General features: G+C 44.1%; 1 protein-coding gene across 4 annotated transcripts in view; it reads left to right on the top strand.

Annotated features, from left to right (window-relative positions):
- Window positions 1-14,052, top strand: part of LOC128873095 (kazrin) — a 70,182-nt gene that overhangs the window by 22,217 nt on the left and 33,913 nt on the right. Inside the window, exon 3 of one of the 4 annotated variants that reach the window (XM_054116376.1) lies at window positions 3,542-4,740. The exons of the other annotated variants lie outside the window; for them this stretch is intronic. The gene's annotated coding sequence lies outside the window, so the exon portion shown is untranslated. The remainder of the gene's footprint in view (window positions 1-3,541; window positions 4,741-14,052) is intronic. 4 annotated transcript variants of the gene reach the window in all.

Below are 14,052 nucleotides of genomic sequence, written 5' to 3'. Positions count from 1 at the left end.
CTAAAGATTCAGGTTGCTAGAGATACAGGACGCTCCAAATAGTATGGAAAACACACAGGAAGGAGTGGAAGAAGATGGACCTAACCCAGACACGCAAAGAAAAATAGAAGGGAATAGGGATAAACACACGGAGAGAAATAGGTGGAGATAGGGATAGACACCCACATACACACCAGCCTGGTGTAATGCATCGCGAGAAAATACGATATCCGGAGGATTCCCCGGTCTCTTCCATTTTCCTTTCTTCCCGGGGATGCTTCCCTTCGTTTCATTTCGTTCAAGAGTTAGGTGGACTCCTCGGTGTGTCGCTGAAGTTACGCAAAGCGATAGAACAAAGGATATTGCGTTTCGGATGAGAAACGACAAACGTGACTTGTAATGCAAATATTTTGGAATATTGGAGGCATTCGGATATTACTTCTTCGCGCAGGGTGTGGTCGATATAAATGATTCCGCGTATAAAACGGCATTTCGCTATTTGTATTATTTGGTTCGATACATTCGTTTCTGTATCGCGAGGATCGTATCTGTAATATCGATCGAAACGTGTTGGATGTATCGATGTATCGTCGGAGGCTGAAAGTTGCAGTTGCAGTTGCGCGAATGGCACGTAAACAATTAGAGCTGTCGGAGGAGATGTTGATTCGCGTTAAGAGAAAGGACGAGCACGCCAATCGATATTTTAATTACTATCGAACTCGGCTCGATTCAGAACTTTATTTCGTTTCTGCCTCGAGATAGATTTATCCAGTATCGGATAATTAATTTTGCCGTTTAATCGAAAGGGCGTTTACGTTTCTACTCGGTTATCGAATTCAATTTCATCGAGTACTATTTTTCTGTCGCGATAATCATCAACAGTTCGATAAATAAATCGACCAAACAAATACCAATTTTTTTATTTAATTCTTCTATACAGTTTTCTAGCTTAGTTTTCTAGCTTAGTTTCCTCGGTGCGTGCACACGTACACCGACACGTGTCGAACACCCCCTAGGTAAAACGTCGTCTCATTCAAGATTCACAGCAGAACCATATTTTCCAAGACATCTCGCGCATACGGGCTCGCCTTATCTCCGGAGGAGTCAACGCGTGGGTGGGTCGCGAGTGCGTCAAACGTGTCAGCTCTTGTTAAACATCTGCAATGTATTCATAGGTGGCGAAGTTCTCGAGCTTCTGCCATATTGCCGTGGCAGTATAGCGCGCACGTCTTCTTCGTGTCCTGTTCCTCCGGTAATGGGGCACAATTTTATTCGAACGCTGGCCGATGAATAAAACCAACCCATGATCGATTCCACTTTCCCAAAAATTTGTCGTTTTAACTACCGAAACGAACAATTTATTCGAGCGACGAATGTAATGTTTTTTTCATGTTTTATTTTCCTTTCGAAGTAAGAACTTCGGCCATCTCTGGCGTACATCCTGGTCTATGCACTATGCAGATGCAGAGGAGCTCTCGGTGACGACACTCGTCTCGTTCGCCTCCGGTTTTTACCGTGAAACGACAGCTGTTCCTCGGAGGCTTGTAACATTTGCTACGGAGACGATGGGACCAGGTTGTTTTCTGTGGCCGAGGCTTAACGAGCCCATCTGGAGATCGCTGGCTCCTTCGAGAGGCCTGGAGGGAGAGGTGGGCACGTTCCGCCACTGATAGTCCTTAAAAATATATTGGTTCTCGTTTTCCCTTCTTGAGAGGAGCTGGAGTGGAAGAGAGGTTTAGTAATCGAGATTCAGAACTTTCTGTTTTAAATTTTCCCAACTCGAACTCCTAAAGATTGGAAGATACTTTGGCTTCTTTTTACTTTCCAACTGCTACCGAATGTAACGGAGGGGAAGTATCGCTATTGGAACAAATTTCGCTGTCTTCCCTCGAGATTTTACGTTTTTTCATACTGAAAGGTCTAAAAGTAACGAAGAGCAGTTTGCAAAATTTTTGAAAAATCTATTCTTCCACGTAATTAGTGTTCTAATGTAATAACAGTCCACGAAAAGTGTGTCGAGTCAACCAGCTTGGAAGTTTTAGCGTTAACGCGAAGGAAATTCGTTATATATGAACTCGGAAACGCCTGAAATCCGAAAGGTCCAGGTGAATCTGTAGCCACCACCTGCTGCCTTCGGGGCTGCCATAAGCCCGATACGCGTCCCACGTGGGTCCCTCGTTCAAGGTTCGTGAAAAACTACCGTGAACCCTTGTTTCGATCCAACACCTGCACGCCGAAAATGATTTAGCAAATATCGCAACTGCTCGAGGCAAATTTATCGGGTGACCTATGATGTTTTGCGGAACCTCGAGCAAAAGAAAAATGCTTCCTCTTCGATGTACGTTATCGCATTGTTCGATACTGCCAGACAATAGAATAGATTTCTGAAACAAGCGGTAAACGCTCGTGTAATCGGTACTTTAAAAACGTTAGATAAACGCTCGTCTTTGTCATGTATATATCTTCGTTGTAGACTAGGATTTTCAATTCTAAAACGTTAGGTGTGAATGACGAAACTGTCCGTTACGTAAAAGGTTCTGAACGTTTCGCAGTGTCTAGTATAATTTGTAGGGGCATAAATATCAGGACACTTAAATTCGCGAAGCTATCAGTGCGCTAGCTTGTTCCTCTCCTATATCGATATTTACCGTCCTACTAAATGCAACCTCGTAAACTTTATTGCCTCTTGTCTCCCGTCCAGAGAATATTACACTCGGATGAAGCTCGATTTTGTCCTGTACGTACTAGAAACGACGCCAAGATATTATTTTTCGTCGAGACTCGTTAACCTATTAAACCAAGTTACACAGCTTTCCGACTAATGTTTTGGACTGGTCCGGTTGTCTCCGGAAACTATTTTAAAAATTGCCTCCTACGTTAGAGAACGGTGGATCAGACACACAGAGAGAGCTTCGATCCATTTCCAGATTGAACTCGCGATGGCGTCCTTAATTAAACACTTTTTGCAAGAGGAGTATTTGGGTCACGAATCGAAGGTGTGTGAGGGTGGCGCCTTCATGAAAAATTTCATTAAGACCTTCTTCAGCCGTTTTTCCTGGCAGTTGACGATAGCCAAAGGGTATAAGAGAGACAACGGGTGATAAGGAATTCGCGAAAGCTGATTCCTCTAGTTGTCGAAAGTCTGAAGACACGACTAGGTCCGACTGAGGATATACGCGTCGTGCATTATTCAAGTCGAGTCCGACTCTTTTGCTCCTCTTTCATCCCCTGGATCGTTCCTCGTCCTCCTCGATTCGGCTACTAGGATTCCTCGTCTACCGACCTTCGAATTTCTCTTCCTTTCGACAGGGAGGTACCGAATTTCAGGAGCTTATTGGAAAAGCATTGGCTCGAGCAGTCGGCTGGCACCGCGCCTCGCCACTTCCACTCGAGATAAAGATTGGAGAGGGCAGAAGAGGTCGAGAGGACTCGAGCGGGTTGAGAATTAGCGGAGAATCTTTGCGGCACTGATAACGTAAATCGTATTGACGTAGGAATTAGTCGTAACAAAGATTCTCGTCCAGTTCTTTGTCGCTGACTTTGCTTCTCTTTTTTGTTGCAGGTAAGTCGGGATTACCTGGACGAACCTGTGACGAAATTCTCAGCGTAGGTATTCGTGCCGTTGGTGGTTGTTAACAATGAAGCATTAGATTATCTCGTGAGTAGACAGATGTTTACGATACGTATGCATTTAAGTGGGAATTACAATAGTTTCCATCAACGATGGCCTGCAGAATATTTTAAGAATATTTGAAATTCAGTTTCTCGTCGAGATAGGACGTAGGACCTCGACGTAGGCCCCCAAAGGGTCAAAGAGTTTCAACAAAATTCTGTTGAAAATTTCCAAACTTTTTAACAATGCATATTCATGTATTTGGACCACTTTACACTTGATAATAACTCGACAGAAGTCGTTCCTTGCTTCTGACAGCAGGCAACGCGCAGCCCTGCAACGATCCAGTCGTACCTCGAGGGCTGCTCGACCAAAGGGGACTGCCCCCACTATAGAAGGCCCGGTGTGGCCCCGAACAGGTCGACAGCGTCGCTCGAGCCGAGCCTCTTCCTTCTTCAGTCCTCTGCGAACCGGTGTTCGGTGTGCTCGATCTTCTCTCGAGGTCTCCTCGTTGCGAGTGTGCATTCTCGAAATATTTAAAAAGTGCAGTGTGTGTATCGTGTACGTGTCCTAAGATATCGCGAGCAGCCACGAAGAATGCCCCTGAATTACAATCGGAATTTTATTCGAATAAATGACGACGATTGAAAAGTCTGAATAGCGATTTATTCGCAATTGAACGCCTTTATTCGTTTAACGTTGGAACCTAATTTGATTGCGAGTAATTGGGCGGTGAATGGGCAATCTGTCCAATCTTGTTTGGCAGGAACAGTTCTCCAGCTTGTGTAACCAACAATGAAATCATTTTTTAAAGAATATATAATGTAAATTCTCGAAAAATTTTCATCGAGACTCTCGATCCATCCAGGGACATTCTCTGGTACAAATTGTGCGCTATAAAAAAGAGAACTGGGAATATTCGAAATTGTTTGGTGTTTTCAAAAGGATCTCGCGACGCGCTACAAGGCAGTGTGTGTTAAAAGATAGCACGAGAGAGAGGATTCCAATTAATCTTCCTAACGGAACCTCGCTGAAAGGGCAACCGTCGTGCGGGGTTTATTTTACCCGGTTTGTTTAATTCTTCGTTGGAATTGACGTTCTAGGTATTACACACCGAATCACACAGTGCAGTGTTTGTTGTTTGTACGGTGAGTTCCCCGAAGCGTGGACTCTTTTTTTTTTTGCTGCTCTTATTTGCTTTTAATACAGTTAGTAAACACGGACGGGCAAAATTTAATTGGAATAATAGATACCGAATAAAAGCAACATACAATGATTGCATATTTTAATTATCGATGTTGTGGCGATTCCATTAACCCTGGTATAATTATAAAAATAATCGATCCAATTTTTGTTCGTTCGATCCATTGTATAATTCATCTCGCAACTTTTATCTTCGATAACTAACTAGATCAGAATTTTGCTCATCCTTGTGCGTATCGCTCGACGTTTTAATCGGAGCGGACAACGATCGCGTTTCCGCGCGTACGTGCTCTTTTTCTTTTCGTAACCGTATACCTTTACAGGGGTGCTTCAGAGTCGACTAAGCCCGAAAGGGGAAAAAAAATCATCGATTGCAAACTTTTGGCAAACTTTTCACGCTCGCGCGTAATTTCCCTTGGAAAGTTTCATCGAGGTTTGTTTTCGAAATGAATTACGTTAGCGCGTTTCCCTATTTCACCACCGAACTCGGTGTATATCGCTGGAAGTGCAAACGTGGGCGTTCTTGTGCCCGTGTATCGTAAACCCGTTTCGAGTTGTATATCATGAATGAGAATCTTCAGCGCGGTGTACAATATTTCTGGAATAATCTCGAAACGGAAAGCGCAGGGCTAGAGCGCAATTTATTACCATTTACCATGCCACAGGAAAATTCTCCGATTTTATGAGGAGTCCAAATAAGTGGCGATAAATAATCGAAACTAGTTTCACGTTTACCGAAGCCTTTACGAAAATATTTTTTGATATTTCCTTTATATAAAAGACTGTTATTTGCGACGTCGAATATCGCGTCAGGAAAAGCAAATTGCAATGTTTTGTTGCGAGTACGCGTCATTCCGAAACAAATCCGCTAATATTTGTTTCATGGCATGAAACTACAAACAAGTTCAGATCGCGTTAATATTTGCACGGAGCAAATACAAGGGACAGGTCCACCGATGTCGCGCGCAGAGAAAGGTTGTTTATCTTGTATCAAAACGTGTGTGTTGAAAAACAACTTGTTACATTGGACGTAAGAAAATGTTTACCATCTCGCGGGAAGTTGTACAATGAATTATTCCATCGTGGAAACAGAAGCTTCTCCGTTAAATTACCGCGAGGAGATTCTTCGGCGAATCTTTCCGTTACGTAAATAGGAGGTTTCAATCTTTCTCCCATAATAGGATGTTAAATTCTGACCGAGTTTCGGTCTCGATCGTGTCTTGTTCGCCCGAGTTTCTTTTCATCAGTGAAAACTGCGGAATATCGCGGTGCAATCTCATCGAAAGCGGCGCGGGGGATTCGGTTACGCCTCGGTGCATTTTCACGCTGCAGCGTGAAGCATACTTCTCCGCGGAACGGTATTATTCACGGTCCACTTCAAGGTAGAAATCTTCTTCGCGGAAAGCTTGGAGCAGGGTGATGATAGAAAAAAAGGGCGGAGTTGTTAGCTCGGGTCGAAACGATGCGCAATATGGACCGTGGAATCGAACTTTTGCAAACGACTTTACGTTTCATTTTACTGTCGTGTACTTTGACGAAACTGTGGATTACTCGAACATTGCCACGAAATTGACTCGAGATTGCATTCCTTGGGCACATTCGGTGCAACATTGATTTCTCGCGATTAGTGGCAGATTGTTCCAGACCAGAAACTGGTGCACTGGATCGTTGCAATGTTTGGTCGAAATCGCTATCTCAAACTGCATCGATCAAAAGTCCATGTACACGTGCACTCGTCCTTAATTCGTCGTTATTGCCGATCGAAAGAAAATAGTAGAAATGAAACGTAGCCTTCGCCCTCCACAACGACGACGCTGAATTCTTGTCGCACAGAAACTGTCGACCGAGATCCGCCTCGCAATGTATCGATTTTTCGACGCCGGGTTTTACCTCGTAGGCAGCCGACGCGGCAGTAAATTCTAATAAATATTTATTGCCCGATAAAGTAGCATGCAAATACGTGGTCACCCGGCGGAATCTCGATTATCGAAATACACGTTGGTCGAGCTCCTTCCGGCCATCCGGACATTCGACGACCACCCTCGTATAGGATACGTCGCTCCGAATTCTCCGTAGAATTTTTTTCCTTTCGTTTTATTTCGATGTAACAGAGCGGGGCAAATTTTGTACAAAATTTAAATATCGCGAATTTATTCGCGACGGATTCAGGCTTTATTCGAAAAATAAAACTGGTTGGATTCCGTCAGAGAATCGTGGGCAACAAAAGAGCGGACGAAGCTGCAAAAAAATGTCAGTAAGTTGGAAGGACCATGTGTCGAAGTGTCACGCACACTTAATGAAATTTTTTATTTTATCGAGAAGATAGCAATGGTATTCTGGAAGTAATTATAACAAAATGTATATAGAGGTATATATAGAGGGAGGTGGTCCTTTGGAAAAGCCTCGATAAACAGAAAAGAAGCAAAGAAGATATCGAAAGAAGAACTCGCCAGTGAGCATTCCTGCGCCCTGAACTCTGCGAAGGCTAGGCTCATCCGGAGCACGAGCGTTCCCACGCTGCAAGAATCCGCCGTTAACTACGAGTCGCGCCACTGTTCCAACGATCTTCCACTTCCGTTCATTTGCTTCTTGCAAGGAGAGTTCCCCAGGTGTAACTCTCACTTTTTAACGAGCTTCGTGATAGCGAAATGCTGAAGTCAGTTACATCGATGCCCTACGCCAGGCACACTCTATATCTACTGCTACTTCTTTATCTTCTTCTTATCCGCAACTATTTCTTCGTCTTTGAAACATTGCGTTCCAAGTTTACAGAGTGCAACCGTTAACAAAGTTTGCAACGTCCCTCCGAGGAGCCATCCGGGCGCAAGGGGTTAAAAACAATTTCTTCGAGTCCGTTAAAATATTTCCGTTGGTCGACGCCGGTGTGCAGTAAAACTTTTCACTCGAGTACGTCTGACCGTTCCAGGTAATTATCTAGTCGAGTCGCTGGCTGAAATGAAGCGAATGCAATTTACGGGGGGGCGCACTTTCTCGTAATCCACGGACAAAGAAGCACTACCGCGGTAAATATAAAACGAAGAAGAGGAGGAAACCAATCGTAATACGTTTATCAACGGAGTCACATTTACGATGCCCAAGAGTACGCGGCTGAAACTCGGTCGGCGAGAAACGAAATATAGAGATACGGCGTCTCCTCTCATGCGTGTTTTCCGACTTTCCCCGATCCACCCCTCTGCTCTCCCTCCAAGATATCGGTAATCGTTGAAAGAAACTTCTCCAAAATAAATATTTCACTTTGGACAGAATCGAAATTTAATCGCCTCTGGGCCAGTGGCAAGAGTCATCGAGTTCAAATAGTTTGAACAAACGGGACGAAGTTCGAAATAAATTTTAATCTCGGCTGAAATCACAACGAAGTCGACGAGCTGGCCGGATATCGTTACAGAGAGGGAATATAAATGAAAAATGTCGTCCCGCTGCTATTAACACGCTTCCGTTCGTGTATCCACTTGTGCTCCATTGAATGAACAACGTGCCACCGAGAAAGAACCGAGTAGGTTACGGTGATACGCTTCGCAGCGAATTTCTCGTCGAACGAATCGAGGGAGACGCGAATCGTGGCACGGAGATCTACCAATGATCACGATGAAACAACAGGGGGAAGAAAAAGTTGCATCGACGAATGAACTCCCGCCAGACTCGTTCGAATGCATGTCCCATAAGTATTCGTACCTTTTATGTCCGACATTTATCTAAATTAATCGATAGGTTCGATGTTTCCAAATAAATTGTTTTTGAATAAAGTCTATTTATGTAATAAACAGCCAGTTTGTTTTCCTTTCGTTTTTCGCGTCAACCTTGGCTGGATTCGATCGAGAGAGGTCTTAAATCGCGTTGCGTTGGTTTGTTCACCCGAAGACCTCAGCCGGTTACGAGAGCGCAACCTTTAAAGCAAAATGGGAACGCGTCGAGACACAAGCACCTTAAATGGCTCGCGGTGCTTTTGGCCGTTTTCAATGCCGCGACGAGAATGTGACGCAACCGTCGTGTTACCAATTCCACCGACATCCTTCAATTTCCATGGAGCTTGTAACGCCCTGCAATTTTTAACTCCGTGCTCCGACTAATGGTCTCGACTCTTCATTTGCGTTTCCTCTCCCTTCCCACTGAACACGCAACCAGTGATCGTCAACCTCGAAGAGTGCAGCGAGAGGTTCTTTTTTTTTTTTTTTAAATTTCTGTTTGTTTGCTGTCACTAATCGAATTGGATGCACCCGGCTTTGTTCGTTGAATCCAAACCGAACCAAAAAAGGTTCATCGGAGCATAAAAAAGATCAGGACAATACGACATCCCGATAAACCAGTACAACAGGTTCGCGCAATATTCACATTCATGGGAGGCATTGCTGTAGAACGCGAACTATATCGCTCATCATTGTAGGAGCATACGTCACGCGCAATGCTTCCTGCAATCACAACGCACGCATGTATATGCAGTTTGACGTCCCCAGATGGACAGTAATCTTCCGTTTCGAGGTTTACAGAGACCGGAAGTCGTTCGATCGAACCGTTTCCGACATTCGATGCGCCTGTACGTCTCGTTGCTCTGGTTTCGAACGCGCCACTAATGTTGGCACGCGAAAAGAACGAATCTTCAATCGCGTCGTTGGGACGCGAGAAAAATGAATCTACACTCGTCTTCGTCAAGGTATCCCGTATCCGACTCGTTGCGATAACACCAATGAATCCGCGAAAAACGAAAGTCAGAAGTTCGTTGGTACGCGCAGGAACTACGGCACGCGAGCTCATTAATAAACATGCGACTCCAATTATAGGTCTTGAAATAAATCGCCGCAACGTACAGCGACGATCGTGTATGTTTACTTTCAAATTATATTTCAATTCGCGCACCTGTATATGTTTACGGGTAGCATAGAATGTCATTGAATTAAGATCGTACTCGAGTCAATGGGAGCAGTAGTTTGAAATTCATTCGATAGAATTACACGAAATAATTTTTAATAAATTCGAAGGAATACAAAGTTGTTTGCTAGAACAGGTGTTTTTACCTGGGAGCCTCCTTCATCGAGAGTAGGTCGCACATGGACGTCAGTGTGCATAGAACGCGATGTTTTCTTTTTAGTAGACACGCGCCACTTTGTTGCTAGTTTCACCGCGGTGACAGTGTCTAGGAAGAAGAAATCCAATCCCCTGGTTATCGGATGTTAACCAAACGTAACTCGATCCGTGACAAGCTTTCTAGGATAATGTCAGTTTCATCGAGGAAATGAACAATATAATGGGAGCAGAGTATCAGATTGGATCCAGTCTGACGACGTAATTGCTTTGTCTCCCACGCCTCTGAGGCGACCAATCGCGATCGCATATAAGCGCAATCGAACTTTGGGCACATGAGCTTTCACGTCAAGCGGTGAAGGATGCCATGGATTTGCATACACGTGGCTGTTCTCTCTCTCTTACCATCTCTCTTGCTCGCTAGTTTACTCGCTTCCACACAAACGCACGAGGATGCAAATGCCCGCGCGCGCGTATGTGTGTGTGTGTGTGTACACACAAGCAGCTTCGTGGCTAGCAATTAAGAAGCAATTTAGTGCACCTCCTCGCGATTAAGTTATCCTTATCCGCGCGCGAGTAGGTAACGTGTTTCGTGCTATTCATGCCAGCAACAGCTATTTAACTCGCTGAAAAATTTTCTATCTAAGATACAAGTCGTAAAATAAAACACTTCTCGTCTGAAAGGAAATTGTTGTTGGGAAAGTTAAGGAACCTAACCGATTTCGAAGAGCTTTAATACACGATTCTTTAAATATTGTTCGACCACTGCCATTGCTTTATCGATATAATTTACCTAAATGTAGTTTAATTTTTGGTCAAATCAGATGGATCCATTATGGATTTATAAATACCATTGCGTTGAAAACGCGCTCCATAATAATCGGTTACTGGTTTAATCATAGCGGTACAGGAATGACCGCGAAATCGTTAATAACGCATGTAAACGAGCGCCATTAATAATTTCCATTAATAGCAGTGTAATTTGGAGGGCGGTTATTTAAATCATAGGTCGAGTCGAAAGCGACAAATCAAGATATCGATCGCGTAGTTAGACGCAACCATTTTCGTCGCGTCGCTAATGCTTCTTCCATGGTTGATAGAGTCATTTATTCGATGTTTGAAGTTGCGCCTAAGTTTGCGCTTCGCTCGCCCTGCCAGCGAGCCTTCCTTTTTTATAGCGACCGCTACTTCTGCGATATAACCGCGGTATAAATATTCATGGATCCGTGGCTGTGTTCCTCTTCGTGCATCTCCGTTACACGTTCGAGTCATATTCCTCTCGCGCGTTAAATGCACAGAGCTTTCTCCTCTTACACTCCATTCCACCTTTCGTCTTTCTTCGTTCCAGTGAATCTCGCGGGGCGCACGCTTCTTTACGACCTACAAATATACATTCCAGATTCGTTAGAATGATAAACGTGTGGGTCTTTATGCGAAATAAAATCTTTGCAAACGTACTTGCAGAAATTGAATCTAAATGGGAATTTATTTTAGTCTGCAAGTATTATAATATGAATTTTTATTATCATTATTAAAGGTTATACTAGGGTACCTAGCTCTAAATACAAGAGTTTCTTTGCATCAAAGTCTCCACCTCTCCTGAAAGGCACAAATTCGTTATTATCAACGACAATCCTCGAATTTCAGTAACGGTGGGCTGCTGCACGAAACGTTCGGGTCACGTTCCAAGAGCAAACGCTGTACATTTTCTGCCAGCGAAAGGCTTAGGTACCGTTTGCATTGTCGTGTCGGTGGTCACGGATCGTCAATCCTTCCGGTCCGGCTTTCACCGTTAAGGCTCATCCTGAATGCTCTTTCGAGCGAGACAGATTGTTCCAACGCTTATTGTTCTCGTGCGACGTAAATCAAGCAGGGTGATCGGGAACAGTACCCCGATCGTGAATTCCTTCTTCGAGGCTAAGTGCACTGTCCTATCGGATAGACATCTCTATAGTCGACTATATACGCTGTGCACAGCGGATCGATGACCTGAAAAATTACTTCCTCGCCCAAGATAAATAATACCGTACACGTGTCTAACGTGGATCAGCTGATGAACGCGTTCGCTGCTGAATGGTTCGCCATTTTAAGTTTAACTAATTTGTCTAAAGACTGTATACAAATCAAGCCACACAAGATGGAACAATTTGCCTCAGCGTTAACGTCTTTACTTCGCATTCGCCAGTGAAAGTACATAACCGCTGTTCGATAAACTTTGAAGAAAGTACAGCGAGGTCGTCCTAGAGAGTTGTAATTGAGTTGAGAACAACATGGAGACATTTAGTCGAACGTCATTGAATCGTCAAACAAGGAGTTTTGTAGGGGCAGGTGTCGCGTATAATCGAATCGGGCTGAAAGGAATCGAAGGGCTGAGCGGGAAAAGCTGAGAAACGGGAGCACGCTAAAGCCAAGTTTGAAACCTTGCCGTTAAAGCGGGTAGCCTTTTATTCCCTCTGCTTTTACCTTAATTAGCGTGCCGCTCGACCGCTAATTATTACGTTACGTTTTTAGTAGGCGGCATCCACGACTGAATCCTCTGTGCCAGCTCGTTCTGTAGCTCGTTCGAGCTTCCCACCCCCTTTCTTTCCGCTTCATTCTTTCTTTCTCTCGCGGCGCTAGCTTTCGATTATCCGAGACGTACAGAGAAGCACAATGATGAAAAGTCCTCGCGTCGTGAACGAAATCTAGCGAAAAGAAGTTTACGTACGCTACTCGTGTTATTGGTATAGTAAAAGATACTCCAGCATGTTCTGAAAACCGATACATCGTTCCAGTTCCATTTCCGACATTTATTCATTGAAAAATTTCACAGAAATCGGCGTCTCTCTGTTAGGACGATGTTCCATATCGGACAGCTGTAATCAAATGCTCGTAGGCAGCTGTATCGATCGTTAACTATACGCGTTTACTCTCAAGAATGTTCTGTTTGGTTTCATTCAATGGAGATCGATACGGTACGCTTACACAGTGAGTCACAGGCTAACTTGCTCATTCATGCTAAGAAAGTTTGATATGGTACGATATTTACGACGTTTAACAGGCGTACGTTTGTACGTCCATCGTTGTTTCGATAACAGACGACAAAGTACGCGTCAACTTGCTCGGAATTATACATGTTCAGCGCTCGAATTCGGACCGTTAGGGGAAATACACATCAAACCTTGACGAATTAACACGCCGCAGGATAGACTACTACGCGCACGTCGCGAAGACACGTTTCTATTTATTCAAATGAAACCTTCACGCCCGTGAGATTACCAGAACAGTCTATGGCTGTGATAATTAAGCGGATCCTACCAGCTCATGAATATTAATGGAACGCGTGCACAGAGCCAGGGAGCGTGGTGTAGCGATGTTCTTTGAACCGCTCAAACAAGGAACAGGTCTCTTTGCGAGCTGACTTTTATTTCCACCGAATTGCTGTTCGTCAAAGTTGGACTTGGCCGACACTTCCGTTGGAGTTCCTCAAAGTCGCCTGGAAACCAATTGGGCACGGCTATCTTTTGTCCCTTGGATAACACACGGTTCGTGTCTCTCGGACGAGCTTCTGTTGGACTTTGCTCGAGTTGCCACGAACTCTGGGGGTTGGGATAGAGGAATATCGATGCGATCGAATTAACCCTTTGCACTCTGTAGTTTATATCGCAAAGACTTCCCTCGAGGACTTCAGCATTCTCACCTTTGAATCGAATTTTGTTTGAGTAGGTTAGACTTTCTTCAAATTTTACACCTGATAGTATCGGTTCTAATTCAACTTCCCGAAGGTTGCAACGCCCTAGATATCGCCTCTGCGAAACCTTAGTATGAATCATGTTCTCGTTTATCTGTATTCCAAGCCTATTTCCATTAATGAGATTCCACCAGAAATGTTCTCTTCTTTTCGTCGCTGGATCGATGCCTCTCCTAACAGGAGACTCATCGAGCAATGCAATGGCTCTGTGGAGGGTCGTAAACACAAATTACAACGGCATTACCTTCCTACTCTAGGCCAACAGGGGACAGAACGAAGAATTACAGTGGATCTGCATTGAAATGTAGATTTCGTAGCTGTGTAAATTTTCTGCCTCGGGGTCCACGATTTTTAGCTCTGAGAATCGATAGAGCGTCGTCAAAAGTATCTACATCTTCGATGAAGAGTGCACGTTTCTTGTAGCGTGATATACATCTCTTGATCTATATCTCTTTTCCTCGGATCGATGGGATTCGAAGCAACATTGGTT

Source organism: Hylaeus volcanicus, chromosome 1 (genome assembly GCF_026283585.1).
Source record: "Hylaeus volcanicus isolate JK05 chromosome 1, UHH_iyHylVolc1.0_haploid, whole genome shotgun sequence".
NCBI classification, from domain to species: domain Eukaryota; kingdom Metazoa; phylum Arthropoda; class Insecta; order Hymenoptera; family Colletidae; genus Hylaeus; species Hylaeus volcanicus.
The sequence above is the reverse complement of the archived record's forward strand: the minus strand, read 5'-3'. Positions and strand labels throughout refer to the sequence as shown.